The sequence below is a fragment of the Littorina saxatilis genome, linkage group LG1 (assembly GCF_037325665.1).
Source record: "Littorina saxatilis isolate snail1 linkage group LG1, US_GU_Lsax_2.0, whole genome shotgun sequence".
Lineage (NCBI taxonomy): Eukaryota > Metazoa > Mollusca > Gastropoda > Littorinimorpha > Littorinidae > Littorina > Littorina saxatilis.
Genome location: NC_090245.1, coordinates 66,784,181 through 66,807,339, shown reverse-complemented (window position 1 = coordinate 66,807,339; position 23,159 = coordinate 66,784,181). Strand labels below are relative to the sequence as shown.

Genomic DNA, 23,159 nt, shown 5'->3' with positions numbered 1-23,159 from the left:
GGAAATTAACATATAGACAGCTTGCTGCAAGAACGCAGAAAACGTTGCTTTACAAGTTCAGTCCTAACTGTATATTGCTTGGCAAAAGAGAGTCACAACAGAAAATACTGCGTCACAAGTTTCATCCCAGCTGCACATAATGCTAGACGATATAGATTCACAAGACGAACTTGACAGTCATTCAACCTCTATAGCAATCTTAACCTCATCATCAACTGTAATCCCTACCTGTGAGGAGAAAACAAACTAACAAACACACTAACTAAGTAACTGACAAACAAGCAAACATTGTCAAACAAGCAAACACACAAATCATAGCCATGTACATAATTATTATTTGAAATGTCTGTTCTTGTTCATGCTTACTTGTGAGTGCCGTGTCTCTGTTTGTGTTGTTGCCTTGTCATCTTCATGTAATTTATGCGTAAGTGTATATGAGTTTGCTTGAGTTGTTAATGCGAAAGAATGTGTATGAGTGCGCCTTGAGTCGCCTTGTGGTGAGATATGTGCGCGTTATAAATTCTCGTATTTGTATTAGTATTATTACAAGCAAACACACAATCAAACAAACAAACAAGCAAACAAACAAACTTGCTAACTTGCATACAACACGTGTATTTACAACGGCAGAAAGTATGGACACAGTAGCAACAAGGACACTAACCATAAGGGCAATAACAACAAAGATAAGAACAAGGACAATAACTATAGTGACAAGCACCACACGAGCAATAATAAGATGGACAAAACGCACTGTGACAATCAGTACGAGGACAATAGCAGCTAGGATAATAACAACTAGGACACTAACAATTATAGGACAATAACAAATTCAGCGATAGGACAACACACAACTACAACAATAGCAATTACAAACAAATGTTATATTGTACTATATATATGCCACCCTATATCTTCCGAATTAAATCCTGCTTCAAATAACAACTACACCAATACAGCAAACACAGTAACTAAGAAACAAAGACAACAATACACAAATATACACACAACAGAGACACAAACGGTTAACTAGACAGACAGATAAGTAAGCTTTAGTAGGCATTCAAACGGATAGTCCGAACAACAAGTAAATATGCAAATAAACTGACTGACTGAAATGAACAGACACACAGACAGCCAGCCAGACAGACCACACCCACACACACACACAAACACACACACACACAGACACACCCACACACACACACAAACACACACAGACACACACAGACACACACACACACACACACACACACCAATATGAACCCTGCAAACAAGTCGACACGTTAAAAACGAACATAGGAGAAAAACACCGCCTCTTGTCTGCATTGCTCCTTAAAACGACAGCTGGGTTCCAGCCACAAATCCATGACTTTGAGAGTTGCAGGCACACGCGTCTTCTTTTAGTTAATTCACTTACCTGCTTGGCTGCAAATTGTGGGTGACTTAGCGAGTCTGCCTGAGCATGTCAAGGCATGCGGCTCAAAAAGGGCACACGAATTACTTGGACAGGCACCGAGAAGCCCTTTTGCTTAAAGGAACCTTTCTTTGCTTTCAGAACAACTATGCATCGTCTGTTTGGGCTTTTCTAGGGTTAATAAAAACAAACAAACAAAAACATCCTTGACTTCTTAAAATGAGCAGCCCGACAGAGTGCAGAATATTTTTTTTATTTTTTTTGGTCTCAAATGCTTACTAATTTAATTGAGTAGATTAATGTAGATTTCAGTTATTAGATTAGTTCGGTCAAACAACAATACACAGAATTAATGCAGCGAGGCTGTAGATGTGCTGTGTGCGTCAAAGTAGAATGATGTTCGTATCACAGCTAAAGACATGGACAGATCTGGCACCTGAGACAAAAACCGAGGTCCCTACGTGTACACTACATTTGGGTGTGCACGTTAAAGATCCCACCATTGACAAAAGGGTCTTTCCTGGCAATATTGTATAGGCATAGATAAAACATGTCCACCAAAATACCCGTGTGACTTGGAATAATAGGCCGTGAAAAGTAGGATATGCGCCGAAATGGCTGCGATCTGCTGGTCGATGTGAATGCGTGATGTATTGTGTCAAAAATGTCCATCTCACACGGCATAAATAGATCCCTGCGCCTTGAGTCCGAGTCTGGAGATACGCGCGCGATATAAGACTTCATAAAATAATGTGTGTGTCTCTAAGAAGTTAGTAGGTTTGCACATCGTATCTCTGTAGAGTCAATAGACTCATTATGTCCTGTCCCATTCTCCAAGGGACGAGTGTGCAGGGATGTGTCTTTCTAGCAAAACTCGTGTTAATGTTCCTTCCTCGATGTGTGCGTAAGTGAGTTTGAGAGTTTGCATATGCACTGATACATTATCTTCACGGTAACACGTTGAACTATTCAAGTGTAATCGTCTATGCTTTGAAGTGTCAAGGTGTGTGCAGTGGCAGTTTGCTGTGCTTTCGAGAAAACTTGGTTTATGTACATATGTTAAATTAGATAAGAAAACCCCCTTGGAGATCTACCCCCATCTCCATCCCCCTTTACTCCCCATCCGCACACCAACCCCAATCCCTTGGACCATTTTTGCTTTTCGTCGTTTCGTTTTGTATTATTTGTTTTCCTGTTCTCTTTATATTTAGTCAAGTTTTGACTAAATATTTTAACATCGAGGGGGAATCGAAACGAGGGTCGTGGTGTATGTGCGTATGTGTGTGCGTGCGTGTGTGTGTGTGTGTGTGTAGAGCGATTCAGACTAAACTACTGGACCGATCTTTATGAAATTTGACATGAGAGTTCCTGGGTATGAAATCCCCGAACGTTTTTTTCATTTTTTTGATAAATGTCTTTGATGACGTCATATCCGGCTTTTCGTGAAAGTTGAGGCGGCACTGTCACGCCCTCATTTTTCAACCAAATTGGTTGAAATTTTGGTCAAGTACTCTTCAACGAAGCCCGGGGTTCGGTATTGCATTTCAGCTTGGTGGCTTAAAAATTAATTAATGACTTTGGTCATTAAAAATCTGAAAATTGTAAAAAAAAATAAAAATTTATAAAACGATCCAAATTTACGTTTATCTTATTCTCCATCATTTTCTGATTCCAAAAACATATAAATATGTTATATTCGGATTAAAAACAAGCTCTGAAAATTAAATATATAAAAATTATTATCAAATTTTTTTTTTCGAAATCAATTTAAAAACACTTTCATCTTATTCCTTGTCGGTTCCTGATTCCAAAAATATATAGATATGATATGTTTGGATTAAAAACACGCTCAGAAAGTTAAAACAAAGAGAGGTACAGAAAAGCGTGCTATCCTTCTCAGCGCAACGAATACCCCGCTCTTCTTGTCAATTCCACGTGTTCTGTGAGTTCGACAGCTACTTGACTAAATATTGTATTTTCGCCTTACGCGACTTGTTTTGTTTGTGTTTACCCGGTTTTGTTTTGCACCAATTGTAGAATACCAGTCCTCATGCTTGTGTGAAATGCCCCTAACGCCCTGGGGGTGGCTGCATGCACACGCATTGTTGCAGGACCTGATGTCGTGTGGATTTATCCAGTGATACCACACGAACGTGTGCAAGACTAGCGCCCCTAGTGGCAAAGTGTGCACGTGCATAATTATGTGCAGGCAACGGGCCGGGTTAGTGGAGAGGAAAGGAGCACAATTATTGTGACAGCGTTCGGAACAAGAAAAATAACGAGGGGTCTCAGTAGCTTAGTTGGTAGAGAACTGGCCTTGTTATTCTCGGTTCACATGTGTTCGAATCCAAACCGGAACGTACGAATACGGGCGAAATAATTTGGTTTAAGCGTGTTTTTATTAATTTCTTGTATACATGTTATATACAGTAACAACATTAAGAACGTTAACAAGCAGACTGCTTATGGACACGTTCCAAAACTAATAATCAATACACATTCTGATAACAAGACATGGCGAACAAGTGATAACTTCAACCCTTTTCTTTCAAAATATTTCATAATATTTTATACAAATAAAGAAAGAGAGAGAGAGAGAGAGAGAGAGAGAGAGAGAGAGAGAGAGAGAGAGAGAGAGAGAGAGAGAGAGAGAGAGAGAGAGAGAGAGAGAGAGAGAGAGAGAGAGAGAGAGAGAAAGAATGCTTTGCTACATCTATTGCTGTCACTGTTAATATAATATCAGCCGAAGCGATCAGTTGACATAACGTAATCTTGTACAGCAGAAAATATTTTCGTATTCAAAGATATAGTTAAATCAGTATTGCCAAACAAAAGTGTTTTGCAATCCAGAGCGTACGTTGGTAGACTATTGAATAAAATGGTTCTATGTTCTTTAAATTTTGGACAATGTAACAAAAAGTGTTCAGCGTCTTCCGGGCGTACTCCACACGTGCATTCTAAATTATCAGAGAGGTGTCGGTTAACAAGGTCTTGTTGCAAATCGCTCATATTTAATCTCAACCTGCTGTGAAATACCTGTGCCTTACGGTTGCCTAAATAATAATACTGTGGAACAACAACATCTCCATTCATCACAAATCTTTTAAATTCACCAATTGACTGCGTTTGTCGTATATTTTCTGGAAGATTATTCCACAAAGCTGTCGTTGAAGGAAAAAATGAAGATTTACATAACTCACTTCTGCATAATGGAACCTTACGTTCAAGAGGGCGTCGTCTGTGGTAAGGATTTACATCGGAAACCAAGACAGGCAGTTTGGAATATAAATATGCTGGGGTTATACGATTTACAATTTTATAATACAGCAAGAGTTTATGACGACGTCGCCTTTCTTTCAGCGGCACAAAACCCGATTCATTATACAATTTTTGGTGGCTTGTACCACGAACTGCACCTACAATAATTCGGATTGCATCGAGATGCAAGGTCTCCAACTCGTCTGACAAACACTTCGTACAGTTATCCCAAATAACGTCCGCGTAATCAAACAATGGTAATATAAAGGATTTGTATATAACTTCAAGCGATTTTCTGTTTAGACGATACTTGAATAAACCAAAACACGCAATTGACTTTCTACACTTAGCAATGAGACTTTTTATGTGGGAATCCCATTTACAATTACCTTGTAGGATGACGCCAAGGTGCTTGTGATTTTCAACATCAATCAAAAGTGCATCTTCAAAATACAATGGTGGAAGTAACACATTTTTTTGCCTACAAATGTCCAACAATTCTGTCTTTTGACAATTAAAAGTGACTTTCCATTTTAAAGCCCATGCGCAAATTTTATCCAAATCAGAATTCAAAATCTCAGCTCGTGTAACATCGTTATCTAAACATAAATACATGCTCGTATCGTCTGCAAAGAGTTTCAACACTGATTCAAGACCAATACCAATATCGTTAATATAAATGAGAAATAATAGAGGTCCTAAAACAGAACCCTGAGGGACACCAGCAGAATGGGTGACATAGCTTGATTTGGTTCCTTTCAGTACTACTGCTTGTCTGCGATCACTCAAGTAAGGTTCGAACCAAACAAGCAAGGGACCCCCTATACCTATCGCCTCAAGCTTCTGTAGCAGACCACGATGCCAACCTTTATTGAAAGCTTTAGATACATCAAAAAATATTGCCTGTGACATAATGTTTTTATCAAGTGTACTCAGTAATTGATAAACAGGCGAAATAATTTAGTGGAAGGTTGAGAGTTCGAATCCCGAGCGCGCCTCGTGGGTAAAGGGTGGATATTTGTCCAATCGCACAGGTCCACCTATGTGCAGATCTGCTAGTGCCTTATCCGCCTTCGTGTCTACAGACAAGCTAAATACCAATAGACTATGTTCGGAAATAACTCTGTCAGTGTGATTCAGTCTGGCAACTCCTGTAAACATCGACAAACAACACCATCATATTTTCCAAGCAAGTTCGATCTACAGAAGTTCCCAAACTTTGCAAAGGGCAATAACAAAAATACCAGTACAGTACTACAAATTAGCAGAGTACCAAAACCATTGCTTTTGGTTGTAAAAGTATACTTGTTTGTGAAAACAAAGCAGTTATACAAAAGAAAAGCGTACCTTTACGTTGTCCCGTTTTCTAACGATAGAACGCCTGTGGTTAAAATACTCAAATTTTAATCGAGAGAATGTTCAATTTGCATGGTCCTTCACGTAAGATATTATAAGTTAAACCACAGTTTCGGTTTAACCAGCTCAGACACTCCAGAGGCGTTTAATGTGACATTGCTTTAAGCCATTGTGTATGTAAGTGCTTGAAAACACCACCGTCTCAAATGTCGTCTGGTTGTTTCTGTGAATGTGTAATATGTGGATGTTATTATGTACCGAAAGGTCACTGAAAGTCCAAAGGTCCATTTCTTCAAGTGAACAAATGACAGCGTTTTGGCGTCTGTTGCATAGTTCAGTGTAATATGTTTGCTTGCAAAGCAGATGTTGAACTCTCTGTATAATCAGACGTGGTTGAACGACACATTCAGACACACACACGATCAAGCGACGTTCATAGAGAGAGACAAGAGAGAACGCATACAACACCGACAAAAAAGCTGAATTACAAACAAATGCCCAAACAAATACGCAAACATACAAACAATCAAACAAACACACGCTCAATGAATAAAAAAACAAACAAGCAAGCACACTAACACACACAAACAAGAAAGCAGAGAAGCAATCGAACAAACAAAACCAAGAAGAAGGAAAAAACCCAATAGCTTCCAGCATTCAGGCTCCATAGCTTCTAAACTTATTTTTAACAGTGCAGCCATACTTTTCCTGCACTAAAGTTCTGGTAAAAAAGTAAAAAATCCCAGAAAAAAAAGAAGAAAAAAAAGCCGCCGAACATGTAATCTTTACAAGATCAATCGTAAATCACCACCCGAAAAGGCTTCTGCACTTGACGATGTTTTATCGCTGGCAATATGGCGCGCACTCTGCAATAGTTCACTTTCTTTGAAGAACTTTTCTCCTTGTTTTTCTTGTTTCCCCCTGTCTTTTTCCCCCCTCCCAGGCCGGAGGACATTCCAGGACTTCCGAGAATCATATGACATTGTAATTTCGCATTTCTTCTACAGGGGTGGTTCGAGATTATTGATGACATTTATGAAGGCGCGCCGTGTGTGTTTATAACGCCAGACCCAGTAATTATTCACTTTGAGAGAAAAGGAATGTCTAGGTTTTCGGGCGTTTACAAGTGACTGACTTTGCTGGATTTCTTGTTACTGTTTTCTTCATGCCATTGGGAGTTTTGTTGGGGTGTGTCTATGTGTCTGTGTGTGTGTGTCTGTGTGTGTGTGTCTGTCTTTGCTTCTTTCTCTTTGCGTGGCTCATGTGTCTTGTCCGTCTGTACGTCTGTGTGTCTGTCCGTCTGTCTTTGTCAAGATGTCTGCAGTCTTTTTCCAGTATTTTCTACAATACTGATGTTAATTTATTTCTGGGACAGTTCTCTTCTTACGGAGGGACTTTTTTTTAATCTTTCTGTCTAGACTCTGCTGTATCTGTTTCGTATTTTCTTTCTTGTTGTACTGTTTCATGTCTGATTCTTCGTGACTGTGTCTCGATCACTTAGATCCATTCGAGCGTCTGGCTTTGTGTCCGTCTGGTTTTGTTCAATCTTTGGTCTGCTTTGTTCCTTCACCAGAAGCCATTGTTGAGTGCTGCTGCACAATTGATTTTTTGTCTTTTTAGTTTTTCCTTCACCAGAAACCATTGTTGAGTGCCGCTGCGCAATTGTTTTTTTGTTTTAGTTTCTTATTTGTTCTGATTATGTCTAATCTATGATTATATTACTCTGTTTTTGCTTCGTTGTGTATTTATTTGCCGGCGCTTACTTTTTATGTTTCATTTGGTCGGTAATTTCCTCACTCCGTGTCTGTTTGTTTGTTTGTTTGTTTGTTTGTTTGTAAGTCTGTTGTTTTCTTTGTTTGTCTGTTTGTTTGTGTGGGTGTATGTGTTTGTTTGTTTGCCTTCGTCAGCTTTGTAAACATTCGTATATTTTTCCATCACTCTTAATTAAACAGCTCAGTTTACATATATATAGATATAGACTATATCACCACCCAGAACGCCGGACGAACCAGTGACTCATTCCTGATACTTTTCTATGGCTCACCTTTGGCGGGAGAACTCACGTATGTATGTGTGTACACAGCGGTGTTTGCTTTAGTAGAAACACAAGTCATCAAACACACATACGTTTCCTGTGAGGCTGGGTTCGATTGCTTATTTCTGAGCAAATGGAAAGCTTGGCCAACTTCGCTCAGTGGAGCAGCTGAATAAACAAGGTCATACGAATCGTTTCCCTGCACAAACATCGCTCCTTGTTTTCCAATCATAGCACCGGGAAAATTGTGTTCATTTCCGTGCTTTGAATAATTCATGCAGGTAAAACAAGAGTGAGAAGAAAACATCTTTGTGGGTAAAACTGACGGCAACTTGTCCTTTGAAGGGTTATAGTGTCAAGCGAGTGAGAAGATATATAAGTGCGCGGCGTATGAAAGGACACAGCTGTGGCATTACTAATTGCGTATGATTTGTTTGTTACTGGACGAGCACACTGACAGACAGACAGACAGACAGACAGACAGACAGACAAACATGATGGCTAACTGACTGACTGACCGACCGACTGACCCTTTTTTTCTATCTTGTCTTTATTTTCTTTCTGTTATCAATACATTAATTCAATCTCTCTCTCTCTCTCTCTCTCTCTCTCTCTCTCTCTCTCTCTCTCTCTCTCTCTCTCTCTCTCTCTCTCTCTCTTTCTCGTTCTCTTTCCTCCTTTTAATATATTTCTCTTGCTTGTTGTGTGGTTTCCTTCAAACTGAGCACTTCCGTTTGTGAACAATTGACCAACAAAAATGTAAAATAGCGTTACCAAAATAATTATAATGCGCGATTTAATGTTATAGTCTATAAATGGACACCCATTCACTTACAGAATATTGGACACTCTGAAACGCACAACGTGACATCGCGGACACTTGTGATATTGATATAGTTCCTGAAGACATAGTGTTCTGATAACAACTTACGGTAGAACGCAATGAAAGGAAATGCCGTTCTCTGGAACATAAACTAGTGTCATAATAGCCTAATGTGTCACATCAAAAAGGGTGCATATTCAAAGGGCGGACTATTTTCGCTTTGCGTAAATACATTCAATCAAGTTGTTGGTTGTTAGGTTTTTGATTGTTTAAAGATTTAGTGGACGCCATGAAGCACTGAATGAGAGAGAGAGAGAGAGAGAGAGAGAGAGAGAGAGAGAGAGAGAGAGAGAGAGAGAGAGAGAGAGAGAGAGAGAGAGAGAGAGAGAGAGAGAGAGAGAGAGAGAGAGAGAGAGAGAGAGAGAGAGAGAGAGAGAGAGAGAGAGAGAGAGAGAGAGAGAGAGAGAGAGAGAGAGAGAGAGAGAGAGAGAGAGAGAGAGAGAGAGAGAGAGAGAGAGAGAGAGAGAAAGAAAGATAAAGACAGAGAGAGTGAGAGAGAGAGAGACAACGAGAGAATGAGAGAGATAGAGTGAAAGAGAGAGAGAGTGAGAGAGAGAAAGAGAGAGAGAGAGAGAGAAAGAGAGAGAGAGAGAAAGAGAGAGAGAGAGAGCAACAGAGAGATAGAGAGCGAAAGAGAGAGAGAGAGAGAGAGAGAGAGAGAGAGAGAGAGAGAGAGAGAGAGAGAGAGAGAGAGAGAGGGTGCAACAAAGAGATAGAGAGAAAGATCGAGTGAGAGATAGAGATATAGAGACAGAAACAGCAACAGAGAGACATATATGTTGGCATTCTGTAGCATGAATACGAACGTAACAAGAGATCAACACATTATAGCCACGTCCTTATTTGATTCAGTTATCAATAAAAATAAAATACCGCACAGCACCTCAATTTAAGTGCGATAATTAGCATTTAGTGGCAATAGCATTCGTCACAGTAGAGGGTTTTATAGGATATACCCTTTTACGGATTTTTCGTATAATTGTTCTTTATAAATGCGTGCACTGGTCAACGGTAATTAGCGAACCGGCGAATGCATGGATTTGCTCTCCGTAACTCGACTCGAACTCAAATTTCCCATTAGCTAGTAGTCAGTCAGTAAACGAATGAGGTAATGAGGGATGTTTGGAATGATAAATTGAGTTTAAAGTGGTATTTTTCCTGTTTTGTGTTTTGTTCAAGCAACCAAAAAAACAGATCTCGTGTCATTAACTGATCGACTGAAATATGGAGACCATAGTTAAGTCAGAAGATTGCATGAATCAAGTAGTTTTGCGTTGTATTTTCATAGGTTCAATGGCGGTGAGATCTTAATATTTTGCACTTTGTTGTGCCTCTCTCTCTCTCTCTCTCTCTCTCTCTCTCTCTCTCTCTCTCTCTCTCTCTCTGTCTCTCTCTCTCTGTCTCTCTGTCTCTGTCTCTGTCTCTGTCTCTGTCTCTCTCTCTCTCTCTCTCTGCAGAGATATATATAATACACACACACACACACACGCACACACACACACACACACCCACACACACACACACACACACACACACACACACACACGCACACACATACACACACACACTGTTAGGAGGCGCTACCGTTGCTGAGCTTTGGTTCAGTTTTGTGTGTTGCATGTAGTTGACTTATTTGTACTTTGTGGGAAAGTACCGATATTATATTTTGTAAACACAATATTTATGCTTGGACGAGAATGCAGGTGAACTTTCTAGTCCTGTCAAAACAAGTTGTTTACCATGCTGTTTTATTCGTGAGTTCGTGGCGTTCGTTCGGATTAAGTGCGTCGGCGCTTTTTGATGTACGTCATAGAGAATGTCGCTAGTTTAGTCCATGCACGGCTCGTATAATGTAGTTGTATCATGTTCGGTCTGGAATATTCTCGAGATTGAGTATTTACTATATATGCCAGCGCGATTTGAATGTTAAGAAAGCTTCTTTTTGAGTTCTGCTACGATGTGCAGTTGTATGTATTGAATGCTGAATAAATCCTCGAACTCAATTTGACGAGTTGTTTTCTGCTGCTGTGAAGACGGGCGACGTAGAATTAAAGAACACAACTATACGGCATTTGAGAACTTGTGGCAATCTCAAGTGTCGTGTAACAATTGGGGGCCAAGCCAAGGATCTACGTTTAACGCCAAGGGTTTTCCAGCAACAAGGACCAGTGTCAAGACAGTCACAGGAGGTAGCCATCAATCGGGTGTATCCTGAGGGATCAGTATTGAGACTACGGAACCGTGGATTCGGTGTGACTGGTGAAGAGTTTGGTAATCGCCGCAGCTCGGTACGGTGAGCGACGCCGGAGTGTATCGGGATTACAGAGGTTAGCTGCCGTTTGGACGAGACGTCGGAGCTAGTGCATTAATACTACGAAATACGACTGAGGTACGTCGTGTACGTATCGTGAGCAGAGTGCGCCGTCACGTTAGACGAGGAGGGTGGCAGCCTGCGTCTACGAAGGTGAACAGCGACGAGAGAAGCATCGGAGGTGCAGTAGAGACTGTGTTCTTTAGAAGACTACATTCGTCTACGTTCGGGGCTGTGAAAGAATACAGACGAACGCGCCGGAAAAGACCAGAATGGCTGAGTTCTGGGCAAAAGGAATTGAACTGGGACTAAAAGGCAAGCAGTTGACGGAGTTCGTCGAGTCCCAGACACGACTGCTGGCGCAGCGTGAAGAAAGACAAGCGCAGCGTGAGCGAGAAGAAAAAGAAAGACAAGCGCAGCGTGAGCGAGAAGAAAAAGAAAGACAAGCGCATCGTGAAGAAAGACAAGCGCAGCGTGAGCGTGAAGAACGACAAGCGCAGCGTGAGCGTGAAGAAAGAGAAAGAGAAGCACAGCGTGAAGAAAGGAAAATGGAGCTGAAACGCGTAGAGCTCCAGATAGAAATGGAGACCAAGCGCTTAGAGCTTCAGACAGAAATGGTGCGTGTTCAAAATGAGCACGCGGCACCACGCCAAAGAGATAACCAGCAGCAAATGCTACACAGGGCACCGAAACTTCCAGCATTCGCTGACGGGAAGGACCAGATCGACTGCTACCTTGCAAGATTCGAGAGGTTCGCTGAGAGTGCTAGATGGCAGCGCGACGACTGGGCGATTCAACTCAGCGCACATTTGACTGGGGCAGCACTTGAGGTCTACACTAGACTCTCAAACGATGACGCCAGAGACTATGATGTACTGAAGGAAGCTCTGTTGCGTTGCTACAACTTCACTGAAAGGGGCTACCGTCAACGCTTCCGCGAATGCCAGCCATTGTCTGGAGAGACACCGAGCCAGTTTGTGGAGCGCCTGTCGTCATACCTGCAGAAGTGGGTGGAGTTATCAGGTGAAGAGCAGTCATACGAGAGTCTGCGGGACTTGATCGTGAAGGAGCAGTTCCTTAATGCCTGCCCGAAGGACCTGGCGACCCGCTTGGAAGAGCAAAAACTGCGGGGTTTGAAGGACATTACTGATGCTGCTGAGCGTTATCTCATTGCTCATGGAAGGACCCTGGGGACGTCAAAGTCATCGAAACCTTTCCAGAAAAGCGGAAACCAGGCAAACCAACCTGCCAAGGGACAAACTGAGTCCGCACCATCATCCAATGAAGGGCAGAACATAACGTGTTTCCATTGCAATGCCAAGGGCCACCGAGTCGCCAACTGTCCCCAAAAGAAAAATAACGGACATGTCAATGACAAAGCGCAAGAACATCGACGGAGATATTACGACAACAAGAGGCAAACGAGTGGCTCGAACCAACAAGTATGTGCGAGCAGCGTCATACTTCCAAGGGCTGCCGAGCAAGTGGCTACACCATCGGACGTGGAAGAATGTATATCTGATGGCCAGCTTCTACTCGCCAATGGCAAGGCAATCTCTGTTGTCGCCAGCGCAGCTGTGTCAGTGACGAACATGCCCGTGTCGAAGGGATTTGTTGAGAAGCAGGAAGTGACTGTTCTCAGAGATTCGGGCTGCAATGGGGTCATCGTCAAAGAGGATTTGGTGCCGACAGAGAAGTTCACTGGTGACTTCAAGTGGACGCTCATGGCTGACAGCAAATGCGTGAAGGCACCAGTGGTAAAAATCCAGATCGATACTCCATACTTCACCGGAGAAGTTGAGGCCGTCTGCCTGAAGAAGCCCTTGTACGATCTATTAATTGGGAACATTGGGGGTGCGAGACGTCCTGATGACCCTGATGTCGAATGGAGAATGGGCGCAGCTCAGCCTGCTGTTGAGGAGGAAGACCCACTGCCATTCGCGAATGAAGATATCAGCGAACTGTTACGAGATGACAGAGCAACTGTGCATCGCCGCGACCAGCCGCAGGTTGTAAGCGCTGTGACGACCAGAGCCCAGGCGAAGAAGGACAAAACAACTACGCCACTCAGGGTCACCAACAGTTCTGCAACTGCTGTCGTGGACAGGGATCGGCTGATTCAGCTACAGGAAGCTGATTCGACTTTAACAAAGTACAGGAGTCGTCCTGTCAAGGAGATGACTAAGGGCGAAGGCACTGTGCAATTTGAAGTGAAGGCCAAGATTCTGTACAGAGTGTTCCAGCACGCGAGAGTCAACGGTGGGAAGCCATTACGTCAAGTTCTGGTGCCTCAACCACTTAGGCGCCAGGTGATGGAGGTGGCCCACGACTCTATTATGGGAGGTCACCTGGGGGTCAAGAAGACATCGGACAGAATCCAGGCTGCGTTTTACTGGCCAGGACTGCATGCAGATGTGACTCGATTCTGCCGATCGTGCGATATTTGCCAGAAAACCATACCTCGAGGAAGGGTCCCGAAAGTACCGTGGCAGAAGATGCCTTTGATCGACCGACCTTTCAAGAGGGTGGCCATTGACCTCATCGGCGAGATCAAACCGCCAAGTGAAGCGGGTCATCGTTGGGTACTGACCCTGGTAGACTATGCAACCAGGTACCCAGAAGCCGTGCCTCTGAAGAAAATTGACACAGAGACTGTTGCCGAGGCACTTGTGGACATTTTCAGCAGAATTGGGGTTCCTGAAGAGATCCTCACAGACCTGGGGACACAGTTTGTCTCTGAATGCATGGAAGAGGTCAACAGGCTGCTGAGCATTCGTCACTTGACTACGACACCCTATCACCCGATGTGCAATGGGCTGGTAGAAAAATTCAATGCGACGCTGAAGTCCACGCTGAAGAAACTATGCAGTGAGCAGCCAAGGCAGTGGCATCGCTACATCAATGCCTTGCTGTTTGCATACAGGGAGGTGCCACAAGAGTCCACTGGATTCTCCCCGTTCGAGCTGATGTACGGGCGGACCGTGAGAGGCCCGATGCAGATACTAAAGGAATTGTGGACGAAAGATGTGGACACACCTGAAGTGAAGAACAGTTACCAGTACGTGTTCGAGTTGCGAGAGAAACTGGAGGAGACTCTTGAGATTGCGAGAGAAAACTTGAGAAAGTCTCAGGATAGCGGAAAGCGCTACTACGACCGCAAAGCCGTAAACAGGAAGTTTACACCAGGTAACAAAGTGCTGATACTGCTTCCCACTGATCACAACAAACTACTGATGCAGTGGAAAGACCCATACGAGGTTGAGGCCGTGGTAGGGATCAACGACTACAAGGTGAATGTCGGCAAGAAGTCCAAGATCTACCACGCTAACCTCCTGAAACTGTATGTGGAGAGACCTCCGGAAGCAGTACAGGTCGCAGCAATGGTGGAAGAACCAGCCGAACTAGACGAGTTCGACGGTGAGGAACTACTGGAGTTGGGAGACCTCCACAAGAAAGAGGGAGTGGATGACGTCAAGCTAGGACCTGACCTGACAGAAGACCAGCAGAAGGAGCTGCATGATTTTATGGGCGACTTCACCCATAGGTTCTCTGATGTTCCAGGCTCTACGTCCTTGGTCGAACATGAAGTCCACCTCACATCTGACGTTCCTGTTCGGTCAAAACCATACCCTATCCCGTTTCAGGCTCGGGAATCCTTGAAGAAGGACATCGACAACATGTTGAAGATGGGGGTCATCCGTGAGTCATCATCCCCTTACTCATCTCCCGTTGTTGTTGTCAAGAAGAAAGACGGTACAAACAGGGTATGCATTGACTTCAGGAAAGTGAATAAGATCACCGTGTTTGACCCTGAACCAATGCCGACGGCGGCTGATCTGTTCCGACGGTTGTCTGGCAGTAAGATCTTCTCAAAGATCGATCTCAGCAAGGGATATTGGCAGATTCCTGTGCGCGAAGAGGACATACCAAAGACCGCCTTTGCAACTCCAGACGGAACGTATGAGTGCCTGCGGATGCCTTTTGGCATGGTGAACAGTGGTGCTACCCTGAAGAGGGGAATGCGAAAAATGCTCAAAGGAATGAAGAATGTTGTGTACTACTGGGATGATCTGCTAGTCCACACGGAGACCTTTGCGGAGCATCTGGAGACTTTGAGGGAACTGTTTTCCTGCCTGACAAAAGCCAATCTGACCGTGAGACCCAGCAAGTGCATTTTGGGGACCGACAACGTTGACTTCATAGGTCATTCACTGAAGGAAGGTCAAAAGGGGCTTTTGTTGGAAAACATCACCATGATCCTCAATGCGCCACGTCCTGAAACCAAGAAGCAGGTGCGATCCTTCCTTGGATTGGCTGGGTACTACAGAGAGTTCATTCCAGACTTCGCCGCCATAACGGCGCCTTTGTCGGACATGAACCGAAAAGGATGCCCCAACCGAATACTCTGGGGACCAGCTCAGGGGCCAGTTTCATAAGCCAGAAACACAGTCGACCGACTGCAGTTGTCCGAGATAACCACAGTAATCCGACGTAATCGGGTTTCACGAACAAAATTTCGGTCGACTGACTGCGGGTCGTCTCACCGGAAGTCGGCCGAACACGGTGAAGCTCTCCCCCCAACACTGTGTTCGGCTTACTGCGGTAAACCGAAAAAAAATGTAATTATCCGCACAGTCAATGGCAGAATGCTCACACTTGTTTGGATTGTGAGCCAAACCTTGTGATTGTTCTTCGAAATGTATCTATCATGACGCAGTAATCCAGGAGACAAGTCAGGGTTATGTCTTGAAGACGTCACATTATGGCGTAAGAGGGTTCGACGTCACGCGAAGGAATTACTGAAAGTCTCGGTCATTGTTATTTTCAGCGGGCCGAGACTTGTTTTTTCTTCGAAATCGGCCATTTCCACGTGCGAATGAGCAAACGAAAGTGGTAATGTTGCTAAATTTAGCCCTCGACTTGGCCATTCGGATTACTGTACAGTCGGTCGACTGCGGTTGTCCGCGGGTGACGGTGATTCGCTCATGAAACGCGCTTTTCGGTGACCCGGCGATCAACCACAGTCCATCGACTGGGCAGTCGATCGACTGTCAGTCGGTTCACTGCTATCTTATGAAACTGGCCCCAGGAGAAGGCATACCAGACCGTGCGCGACCTGATGTCACGAGACCCGGTGCTACGCCTTCCTGATACTGCCAAAGAGTTCATCTTGCGTACAGACGCATCGGACGAAGGGATCGGCGCCATGCTGATGCAAGAGCATGGAGGTAAACCGTTTCCGGTCAGCTATGCCAGCAAGAAGCTGTCAGGAGCCGAGAAGAACTACTCGACCATGGAGAAAGAGTGTTTAGCCATCGTGTGGGGAATCAAGAAATTTGAACTCTACCTCCAAGGGGTGAAATTCGTGCTTCAGACTGATCACAAACCCCTCACCTACCTGAACTCTGCGAAGTTTGTGAATAATCGTATCATGAGGTGGGTGATGTACTTGCAGAACTTTGATATGCGAGTGGAATCGATCAAGGGTTCAGACAATGTTGGAGCAGATTTTCTCAGCCGAGTATGTGAGTAAAACTGTGTTCATTCTCCAACAGACTAATGTACATACCTGGATTTCAATCTGTTATGTATACATAATATGTGTACAGGTAGCGTTTCAATGATTGAAAGAAATTAGGTAAATTTCTTCTGGTGTTGGGGGTAATGTTAGGAAGCGCTACCGTTGCTGAGCTTTGGTTCAGTTTTGTGTGTTGCATGTAGTTGACTTATTTGTACTTTGTGGGAAAGTACCGATATTATATTTTGTAAACACAATATTTATGCTTGGACGAGAATGCAGGTGAACTTTCTAGTCCTGTCAAAACAAGTTGTTTACCATGCTGTTTTATTCGTGAGTTCGTGGCGTTCGTTCGGATTAAGTGCGTCGGCGCTTTTTGATGTACGTCATAGAGAATGTCGCTAGTTTAGTCCATGCACGGCTCGTATAATGTAGTTGTATCATGTTCGGTCTGGAATATTCTCGAGATTGAGTATTTACTATATATGCCAGCGCGATTTGAATGTTAAAAAAGCTTCTATTTGAGTTCTGCTACGATGTGCAGTTGTATGTATTGAATGCTGAATAAATCCTCGAACTCAATTTGACGAGTTGTTTTCTGCTGCTGTGAAGACGGGCGACGTAGAATAAAAGAACACAACTATACGGCATTTGAGAACTTGTGGCAATCTCAAGTGCCGTGTAACACACACACACACACACACACACACACACACACACGCATGCACACACACACACACATAGAGGACATGGCCTGGCCTTCTTTGGTTATAACCTTCGTCTTTGCGAAATAGACAGGTCAAGAAAAGGACCTCTCTGTTTGCATGACGGATGGCTGTCAGCCAGACACTGGCATTGTGACACCTCTCTCTCCGAGTGGCCACCGCTGTTTCTCCTCGTGTTATTGCTTATATATATGAAGATTGCCCTGTGGTGACCTGTTATGGCTGGTCGCGCACCAAATGACCATTAAGCAGAGGCTGTGAATTAAGGAAATGCCGAAGACTGAACGACACAAACACGATCCTGCCAGAAGACTGTCACCGCAAAACAAAAATGCCCATCATTAAAAAATGTGAAGAACTGCTGTTGGTTTTACGAATATAATTATATAACATGAAAGACTAGTTATTGGAACGTTAAATCATAGACCATACGGACCATGGAATTCACACGTTATCACATGTTGTGTGCAATTGCTATGTCAAGAGAAAGAGGGAAAACACAAATTGTGTACAGGTCATACATAACAAAGAATATACCGATTTAAATACCAAGACAAGGCATATAGTCTTTCTCGTGTAGACGATTCGGGTCAGCATCCAAGATCTAACCAGACGTTTCATTGGACGAGATAATAAATATCTGTCAAGCTAATTCTTCTATCATTTGACAGAAACTGAACGATCTCAATTAGTTAGTATTTGTGAGTGTGTTTGTGTACGTGTGTCATATGCCAGTCGCGCGACATCCAGTAGCGCGACAGACAGTGGTGCGACTCCACCAACGCGACATTCCACTAGCTAGTGAAAGTCGCGCCTGTGGGATGTCGCGCTAGTTGATGTCGAGCTAGTGGAAGTCGCGCCTGTGGGATGTCGCGCTAGTTGATGTCGAGCTAGTGGAAGTCGCGCCTGTGGGATGTCGCGCTAGATGGTGTCGAGCTAGTGGAAGTCGCGCCCGTGGGATGTAGCTTGTGAAAATCGTGCCTGTGGAATGTCGCGCTAGTTGATGTCGAGCTAGTGGAAGTCGCGCCTGTGGAATGTCGCGCTAGTGGAAGTCGCGCTAGTGGGAATAAACCTTGTTTTGTGTATATATATCACACGAAGAGATTGAGGAAGGCGAATGCGTGTGAGTGGGGAGGGGTGAGGGATGACAGAAAATGGGGTAGGAGGAGAGGGGGGGGGGGGGGCTAAGCAAAGCGGAGAATGACAGATCTCAATCGCGTCTTGACATCAGTGTATCGTCTTGCCGTAGCGTGTGATGAACAATAATTGTTATGCAAATCCCGAGGCTCGAGTTTGTCACAGATAGTTAGCTTCGATGTTTGACTTGGAGATCACGCGGGGAAATAGATCAGGAGGTCGAAAGGATATATTGTGTTGTGTGTGGGGAGGGAAGGCGGGAGGGGAGGGGTGGTGATGGTGGTGGTGGTGGTGATGGTGTGTGTGTGTGTGTGTGTGTGTGTGTGTGTGTGTGTGTGTATGTGTATGTGTATGTGTGTGTGTAAGTAAACTTGCACATATTTTTAAGATTGTGTTTCACTTGCTCTCTCTCTCTCTGTGTGTCTCTCTCTCTCTCTCTCTCTCTCTCTCTCTCTCTCTCTCTCTCTCTCTCTCTTTCTCTCCACCTCTTCTCTTTCCCTCCCCTCTCTCCATCCCCCCTCTTCCTCCTCTCTCTCTCTCTCTCTCTCTCTCTCTCTCTCTCTCTCTCTCTCTCTCTCTCTCTCTCTCTCTCTCCATAATTCAAACCGACCCTTAAACTTGATTACGTACGTCAAAAAGGCAAAACGAGGACAAATACTTGCACACGATGTACCAATTCCACCGCCCGACGACCATTGTGACAATTCTATTACTCTGGCACCATCGTGTCTACTGGCATTACTTCTGGCAGCAGAGTCAACGGACGCCGTTAGTCCAATAGTGACAAGACTAACATGATTACAATAGTCCTGTCTGCACACGAGTCAAGTAAGTGAGAACGGTCCGCTCAAAGTCAAGAAGACTGACTCATTTGCATTGGGTGAGCTCTTTTCAGATTGCTTGATTGGGGTGCTTGAGGTCGGCAATTAAAGATTCTTCGCTTGAACAGGTTCGCAAGGTTGGATGAAGACTGGAATACTTGCTGTGGAACGTGTATGTCGCGTAATGCGAGTGAGTGAATGCGTGTGTGTGTATATATGTGTGTGTGTGTGTGTATGTGTGTGTGTGTGTGTGTGTGCGTGCGTGCGTGCGTGAGTGGGTGCGTGCGTGCGTGCGTGTGTTTGTGGGTGTGTGTGTATGAGTGTGTGTTGGTGTGTGTGTGTCTGTGTCTGTGTGTGTCCGTGTGTGTGTGTTGATGTGTGTGTGTGTGTGGGTATGCATTAGTGTGTGTGTGTGTGGGGGGGGGTGTATGTGTATGAAGGGGGGAGGGGCGGTGGGGGGGGGGGGGGGTAGGGGCGGCGCGTTACTGCGACCGTGTTTTTGAGTGCGTGTGTGTTCATGTACATGTGGTAGTATGTGTGTGTATATGTGTGTGGGGGGGTCTATGTGTATGAAGGGGGCGGGGCGGTGGGGGGGGGGGGGGGTAGGGGCGGCGCGTTACTGCGACCGTGTTTTTGAGTGCGTGTGTGTTCATGTACATGTGGTAGTATGTGTGTGTGTATATGTGTGTGTGTGTCTATGTGTATGAAGGGGGGCGGGGCGGGGGATGGGGGGGGGGGGGGGGGGGGGGGTAGGGGCGGCGCGTTACTGCGACCGTGTTTTTGAGTGCGTGTGTGTTCATGTACATGTGGTAGTATGTCTGTGTCTAAGTGTCTGTGTGAGCCCGTGTTCGTGTCGTTGACATGCACACCATGTTTACGAGCGTCGTGCGTTTTTTTTCTGACAGTCCGTCTGTGAGCACATTATATAGATGATTCCCGGTTTAAAAAAACAAAAAAACCACGAGAGGGAAGAAAAATATTAAAGTAAACAAACATTCTCCCAGAGAAATGGTGGTTTGGTTGAGGGGAGCAGGGGGAGGAAGGGGGGGGGGTGTAGTATAACGGCGGATGCCAGCGAGACTGAAAGAAGGTTTCATACGGGAAATGGTCGTGGGGACGGATCGTTAACATTTGACCATAGTGTCACTGACTTGGCCAGTAAACATTGCGACACCCTTCTATCGACTAGTGGCAACAGCTTGTCACAGTATCAGAGGTGTGTCGGTCTTGTTAATGAGAAGAGGTCTGGGCACATATGACCTTTCCTAGTGTAGCAGTTGTATATAGTTGCAGACTGTTACGCATTATAGTAACATTGGATTTTATTTCCATGGGTGACACCCTTAAGTCATTTCCTTGCGAGACGGAACGCCGTAAAGAGAGATGACGTCAAAAGCGTGACGTCAAAAAGGAAGAATGACACAGAGGAAAACACGAGGTTGGAAATGGTTATGATAGATCTCTACGCCTACACCGTATGAAAGATTATTAGATTTGCAAATTCATACGATGATTCTATCAATAAAGACTTGAGATATTTGTCTTTTGTACTTCGCGTTAAAAGATGTATGGAAGAGTTGTTTTATTGAATTGTTTTGAGACACGTGCGAAGGCCTATATTCGTAGCGTAGAGTTTTACTTTGAGTCCATTCACCAAGATCAGTTGATTCTCGTTCCATTTTGGAGAACAATTCAAGTTTTTTTTCTCGGGAGTTATATTTCATCACAAACCTGAATTATGCAGGTAAGAAACTGCTAAAGTAGGAAAAAGGGAAGTAATAATATCGTTCTTCATTTCAGAAGTAGAGCGGCACATTTTCATCCCTACGTTCATCTGTTTTGTGTGTTTCAAAGGCGAAGCAGTTGGACGAAATCCAAAATTCCATTGTTTGTAAGTAACGGTCAGAATGATTAGATAGATGTTAGGCTCATAAAGCTGATGATAACATGTTGTTTTCACTTTGATCGACAGGTTTAGATGCTGTTTAGATGCTGGTTAGACGCTCGTGTAGATGCAAGCTGGAGATGAATCGGACGCCAACTGAGAGAGAGATGGAACCGTGTTAAAGAACTGATATCACCGTTCACCCCATCGCCGAGATATCCAGGGCATCATCATCGTCATTCACCTCATCGTCGAAGACATCAAGGGCATCCTCAACATCGTTCGTCACATCATCAAGGACATCATCATCACCGTTGAACTCATCGTCAAGACATTAAACTTTAAAGACATCATCTTCATCACCGACGCCGTGTATAAACACTCCGAGAGCTTACAGTCGCTCATTTCGGCAAGATCAAACCTCTCACACCTGATCCTTGACCTGTAGTGCCGAGTACGTCGATGCATGAAGATGAGTAACCAAAATTAAAGCCGTTTTTCACTCATTGTAGTTGTGTTCGTCCAGTTGCTTCCAGCGTTTATTCTTTCTGTCGATACTTTTGAGTCTGTCTATCGTTCAATTAAGTTAAAAGGAACCACGCATATCACTAACTATAAAAGCGAACAGCCGCCAAATAATCATACCCTAGACAACATTAACAAAATTCGAGATTCAATCTTGAAAGAGCCGGACACGTGAAAATCCTCCCATCGGATTGTGACATATTGGTTGCCTCGTCCGGGATAGGCTATTTCGTTTAGATACATGTGAAGAAATTGTCTTGTGTGGTTTGTGTGTATTCATTGATCATTCATTAGTTAAGTAATTAGTATATGTTTATTTGTGTATTTATTTAAAGGAAAACTATAGTGTAGTATGGGTAAAAACTCACTGTAGATCACATCCTTAATGAAGGTAAACTAAATAACACAACCTTACTGAAGGTAAAAACAAAATGTAACTCTCGAGGAAAAACAAAACAAAACTGGAAAGTGAAAGTTAGATCACTTTCATCTACCTGTAGATCTAGTTCTAGCAGGTAGGATTAGTTGGCAACATTCTGTTGGGGAACGGCTCAAATTCCTTTCTAAGTAGAACCAACGAAACAAAAAGGAAGTCGAAATGGAGATATTTCGCAAAAACATTTTGAACTAGTTTATTTACGTTCACGCACATGGGAAAAGTCATTTGACTATTTGTGGTGACAGATTCAATGGACAGAGTCTGAGTATCTAGCTAATAAACTATTCATAATATTGAAGATCACGGATACTTTCTTAGTGTTGAAATTAGCTACTTCAATTAGTTCTAAGAAATTTTCTAGATAGAAACCGTGGGATCTTTATATACGTTGGATTACGTATGGTGATAGACTAGAGTGATAATACTGGGAGTCGAGCCGCAGTTGTATTGACCACTCTAGGTCACAGAACGAATGTTTACGAGTTGACAGTAACATTGTTCAGTTACAGTTTGGAATAACTGATTTTTTCCATAAATGCGAAGTAGGTTCGAGATAGTCTGTGATGAGATAAATTCCATGCACAGTACCCGATATAGAAACTTCGCACGTCCTCAAATTTGGAGTGAAGGCGTGTGGTGAGACTGACGTAGAAAGCCAGACAGGTAAGATGGCTACTTCAGTGGATGCAGCCCTGGAAGCGACGAGGATTTTGATGGATAAAGGGAAGTTACTTGGTTTGGAGGGATCTGAGTTGCGTGATTTTGTTCTGGAATGTGAGCGTGAGAATGGTGAGCGTGCGGAGCGTGCACGTGAACGTGCTGAACGTGCGGAAATTGCTGAACGTGAAC

At 43.9% G+C, this 23,159-nt stretch overlaps 1 protein-coding gene and 1 long non-coding RNA gene across 2 annotated transcripts in view; both read left to right on the top strand.

The window, feature by feature from the left end:
- LOC138976701 (kin of IRRE-like protein 2) overlaps positions 1–23,159 on the top strand; it is a gene marked incomplete in the record, with an annotated part of 167,169 nt that overhangs the window by 3,880 nt on the left and 140,130 nt on the right.
- On the top strand, positions 20,758–21,853 carry LOC138976692 (uncharacterized). Its single transcript, XR_011459121.1, has 2 exons — positions 20,758–21,205; positions 21,434–21,853. It is a non-coding gene; the product is annotated as an uncharacterized lncRNA (long non-coding RNA).